We start from the raw sequence: 6,000 nt of genomic DNA on the forward strand, positions 1-6,000 counted from the left end.
CTTCTTACAATTAACATCGTTGAAGAAGGTGTGTAATCCTATTTTTGTGCACCATCACAATGACATAAAAAGTGTCTCTGGCCTGAGCTTCTGCCCAAGCTTAAATGCTTAAAAGTTTCCATTCGAGACAACCAGAAATGGGCAGCAAAGCAAAATTCATAGTTCTGTCCATAGATAGCATTCATGAATTCATGTAGGTATGTGCACTAAAATACAAACGCTGTACCCTAAAATGTGTATAATCTATACTGTGTCAGGAAATACAATAGTTTCCCAGACACATAGACATTTATCACAACTTTCACTGACTCCATAATAAGTTATTCAATTGTGATACCATTTATTTCCAATGTAATATTAGAAATTAACATTGTCAAATGCAGGTGACAAAGATCACTTGTTTAAATAAAGGATTCATATTTCACTGTCAAGATGCGCCAACACATGCCAGAGAGACAGAGTGAGAGGAAAAATTGAGCCAAGCCTTATGGCCACTGGAGACATGAGCAACAGTGTGTGTATGTGTGTGTCGGACAGGCAGAAGCAGATGGTGACAGAACAGACTTGAGCCAGACAGGAGAAAGCGAGGCAATCTGGCCCCAGACCTCAGGGGGATACATATCCTTGTTACTCTGCAGCTCAGCAGCAAACTGCACGTCAGAGCACAAATATAAGCAGAATATAGTATACACTATGTAATGAATGACTTTTAAGTACATATTTAATTTTTAGACAAATGTCAATCAATTGGGAAGCTGTATTTTGCAGCTGTTAGTGTTTTTTTTACATGCACTTAAAGTTATCCAATTATAAATTGTCATTAGCTGTAGCACATTCATCTATGTAGCATCTGTCTATATAGCATTATAACCATGCCTCCTTTGTGTTGCTACTTTTTAAAATTGTCATTATTAGAAATTAAAAATGTACTGTTGAAAGGTTTTTCATATCTTAAGTATATTCCTATTACATCATAGTGAACAGTTTCATTTTACATTATAACTTGATTTGAAAGATTTAGTTGGATCATTTTGAATAGGCAGATTTGCGGTAACCGTCTTTGACTGACAGAACCACTTTTGCGCATGTGCAGAACGGATCTAGCAGGCGATACGTATTTGGCGCTGACACAAGTTGCCAACCGATGCATCCTCGGTAAAATGGGCACACTTCCGGGAATTTTAACCGTTCTTTCCAAAATGCAAACTTTAGTAATGGGACAGTAACTTGGGCCACAAAAGATGACGTTTTACAAGAACACAAGTACAGACAAGAACACAATCTGAGAAAGGCCCTATATGCAGTAACAGGTGAGGCTGGGAAAAAATCACATCCAGCACCTCACTCCCAGGGATGTGTGCTTGCCCCACAGTGACAAGTCTGCATACAGCTGGCCTTCTGGTGCGATCATAAAAAGCTGTAGCTTAAAACACTCAAAACTGTGGAGCTGACATAAGACTTCAGGAGGAGCCCCCCAACAGTACTCCCATCACTATTAGAGTCCGACCGATATGGGATTTTGATATTTGAGGATTTTTAAATCAAATACTCCGATATATCGGAAACACATAACATAACAAAGATTATAGATCACGGATCACCTATGATCCATTGCAGCACTAGCAATTTGCTCATATCGGCCAATAATATCAGACTCTAATCACCAACGTGCAACACGCCCTCCATTCAGGACATACATCTCCAGAGTCAGGAAATGGGCAGGAAACATCACTGCAGACCCATTGCACCCTGGACACAACCTGTTTCAACTTCTCCCAAATGGCTAAATCTTTATGTTGCCCTTTGATCAGCTTTGATGTCAGTGTATTTCTATTTCTATTATACACTGAGAGCAACACAAAACAAAAGCATGTATCAGCATTTTGACATCATTCAGGGTTAAAAATTTTGGCAATGTTCCTTAAATGAAAAAAAAATGTTTTTGCGACCTTGCTAAAATGAAGAAATTAAGATTCTAAAATCTGTAATTTGTATTTGGTTTTAAACACTGACTCTATTCTCTGCCTGTTACTTGTTTTCTGTTCATTAAAAAGTTTTTACTAGGGCTGCACGATTAATCTAATCACAATGTCATCCTGTGCGTTTACATAACGGCAAAAAGGGTGTGATTTAATTTAATTGGGAAACAAACATTGTGCTGTGTGTGTGTGATGCTCTCTTCTCTGTGAGCACTGCAGTCTTTTCACTATAATCAGAAACAATCAGAAAAATGATTTACGAGCAGTTTGCCAGTAACGTTTAAGACAAGAACCTACTGTAACCCCCCTCGCCACTAATCGTTTAAAACACAGCTAGATTGGCCACCGGAGGCACAGAGAAATGCCGGTGGGCTGGTTGCTCTGTGAGAGAGACGTGTTGTCGGCAGCTGAAGCGGTCCGACAGAAGAAAACTGGGAGACGATAAGGAAGGTTTGGGTTGGGTAACTAGCCATTTAATGTTCGCTGTATCGGTGCCTTCATTGTTCAACACATTCAACTTTTCATAAAGCCGACGCGCTTGTCAGTCACTTTTTACCAACCGACCAATCACAGCCTGGAAGGGGCGGGACATTAAAAAAAGGCTGTTATGCTACTGCAAACATTACAGTGTTGAACAATATCTTTATTGACAAGTTAGTACTTATCATTAACAAATTAGAAGCCATTGTACAGCCTTTATCTTGCACAAGGATTTAATGAATAAAAAACACTCAGCTGCAAGTAGTAAAATAGTATACTGTTAAATAAACATTATGCTTTTATTTAATGTTATAATATTAAACAGCATTTTTGGTTTGTTGGCAAAAAACATGTATTTCTTCTTGTTCATATAACCTTGTTGAAGCTGAGAAATACACATTTTAAAATTTCAGTATTTTATGCATTTTTCTTGATAATAAAGCAAGTACACGAATTTGTTCCATTATATCGCAATCGCAATTTTGTCCACAAAAATTGCAATATATCTTTTTCTCAAAATTTTGCAGCCCTAGCAAGTACACGAATTTGTTCCATTATATCGCAATCGCAATTTTGTCCACAAAAATTGCAATATAACTTTTTCTCAAAATTTTGCAGCCCTAGTTTTTACTCATTGTAAGACTGGTAAAAAGAGCATATTTGACTTGGTGACTAACTATGTTGCCCATATGGAGCATATATATTGGTTCCTTGGGGGACACAGCATTCAGTGTCAAATGTCTGGGATAAAAAGTTGCCTAAGCTAACAAAACCTTTTCTAAAGTCTATGGATTAAAAGTGAGACTGATCGATCAGCTGGTGACCATGATCAGCCAATTTTGAGCTTAATTGGCCAACACCAGGGACGGACTGGGAGTAAAAAATGGCCCTGGACTTTGATCCCGACCAGCCCACCAGAACGGTTCACCGTATACTCCACCGTGGCCGCCCTACTAATGCACGCACGTACAAACAGATCTAGCCTCTAATAAGCCACCTAGCAGCATCACAGCCATTGATCACTATGGCAGTACTACTAAAAAGGCTGCAGAACACACACTGAACTTGTCATGAATGAACTACCTCACACCACATGAAGCCTTGAGATAAAAAGACTAAAATATCCACAATCCTCTCTGAGACAGAGCACTGTCTAACTGCTGCTCAGGGTCAGCTGGTTGGCTTTAAGTCATGGGAGTACACATAATAAAAAACTGGTTGAACACCTCTCCAAACAGAACGTAACCTAAGAGAGCAGCACTGATCATCAACCTCGATACAAATAAAATAATATATAAATTAACTAATAAAGGCAAAATTTTTGAAAAACTACTAAAACACAGCAGCGCCACTATTTCATATCAAATGAATGAAGGCAACACAATAAATAATAATGTGAAGTGGAAGGAACCTTGTCGATGAGAATCATATCAAGCAAATCACTAAAGACACATTCTCCCACATAAAAAATGAATTTGAGAGGGAAAGGATTGCTTGGTTTTATAATATGTATAAAACACTATTTGCGACCACTGGCAGACACCTAAATAAAATTTGCTGATTAACATTTGTAAATGTCAAAAACATTTACACGTGTAGAATGACAAGACAAAAACCAATCAGAATCAAATGAAAATGCTTATTTTAGCAAAATAAAATTACACAACAGTAAATCTCTGATACTAAAGTGATTTATTTCCCGTTAAGCATCAGATTTTAGTTTTTCCACTAGCAGGTTTGAACACACAGTTACTGTACTCTGTACCTACTTTCTGGTACATTTACAAAAGAGTAGCTGACCAACAGCATTTGCATTTCACTGATAGAGGGGGGTGGCCTGTGTCGCTCAACCTTCTGCCAACCTTTGTATTATTTGTTAAAAATGATAGGCGAAGGAAGGCGGCCCACCGGCCCGGAGGTTGTTTGGCCCACTGAGAATTGTCTCGGTACTCCAGTTTGCCAGACCACCACTGGCCATGACCCGTGATTGGTGCCAATCAGTGTCACATATCAAATCCTGGTCAGATTTACACAGCGCAGTTGGGCGGACCACCTAGGTATTAAAGATCGTCAATGTATATTTGGCAGAGAAACAGAGAGACATCTGGTATTATGTTGGAAGACACGGACACTGTGGATATTTTACAAGCACGGACCAGGTAAAGCAATACTGAACACAACTGTTGGTGTCAATGTCATTCAGTACCACATTGGTCTTGATTGTTTCAATAGGCTCTGTCATTAACAAGCCTCCTCCACACATGGCACACCTGCTGCTGTGAAAACGTAATCGCAGGTGAAAAAATCCAAAAAGTGAGTTCTGTTATTTTATACTGAAGTTTATTTTTTAGTTGGATTTTATTTGTACAAAAAAAGCTCTCTCCTTTAGCCTAACCAGGAGCACTTTCTTATTTTGAGATACAAAATTGAAAAAAAAAAGTTCTCCATTGTTTAAGTAAAATACATTAAGAGTGAAAGAAATGTGTTGAATACACAATGAATTCTGTATTTTGCCTCTTTACTTAATTTTATTCTTTACACTAAATGTTGTGGGTTGTGCTGCCAATTGTCTCTTTAGATGACGTAATGCTTGAACCTCAAAAGGGTAATTTGTGTTCAACCCTTGACCGACAAAATAATGATACTTTTCCATGAGACTTTCTTAAATGTACATCTCATAGTTTAGAACAGTAGACTCTACCATGCTAAATATGAGACGAGTGGTGTGCAAACATTGCAAGGCCGAACACACTGTAGGCACAGATGGCCATTTGGTTCAAAGCTATTTCAGTAATATTTGAATGATTCATTCTGCATTGCATACAGGTTGGCATCAGCTCAAAAAGGCTATTAAATCTAAACTGAGTGACACTATGATGGCTGTAAGTTGATAATATTCAAGATACTGTATGTGATGATGAATTATTCTATTTTAGGGAAGACACTGTAAGACTGCAGCTCTCCTTTAGATGCAACAACATTTACAGAAGCCAACTGCTGGACAGTAACTTTGTGCTTCTGAACAGAGACATGGGTAACCATTATCACTCTTTGTCTGCCATTTCTGCAATAAACACATAAGCTGAACATCATTAATAAAGGTGTGCTGTATCTGTGAGCATATCAGACGTTTTGCATCATGACCAATAGGAGGCGTGCCATGAGATCATGTAGAGGTGGCATGTCCACCTACAGGTGCTGACACACCTTTGTCTCATCCATCTATCAGTGCCAGAATATAATAATATAATAATGATTTTGTGTGCAGTATGAGCATACAATATCAGCCTCCCTTGAAGTTTCCACTTTTTACAGTTTGTTTTGTACGCTGGCCAAGGCCCACAGTGGTCAGACACAGCTCCACTATTCTGCTCTGTGGAAAATAAGACGCATGAAATCAAACTCCTGACTAGAACTGTATTTTTGCTACTCATAAGTTGTCTGGGGTTAGAAGTGCTGCATTGGTTTTAGAGACAAGAGGATTACATATCTGTGTATAGATAAAGCATGTACAAATACAACAAGGCTTGCACATTTCTGT

General features: G+C 38.5%; 1 protein-coding gene across 2 annotated transcripts in view; it reads right to left on the reverse strand.

Moving 5' to 3' along the window:
• Nucleotides 1-6,000, reverse strand: part of LOC123969581 (FERM and PDZ domain-containing protein 1) — a 58,343-nt gene that overhangs the window by 22,742 nt on the left and 29,601 nt on the right. The window lies entirely within an intron of this gene.

The sequence above is a fragment of the Micropterus dolomieu genome, linkage group LG04 (genome assembly GCF_021292245.1).
Source record: "Micropterus dolomieu isolate WLL.071019.BEF.003 ecotype Adirondacks linkage group LG04, ASM2129224v1, whole genome shotgun sequence".
Lineage (NCBI taxonomy): Eukaryota > Metazoa > Chordata > Actinopteri > Centrarchiformes > Centrarchidae > Micropterus > Micropterus dolomieu.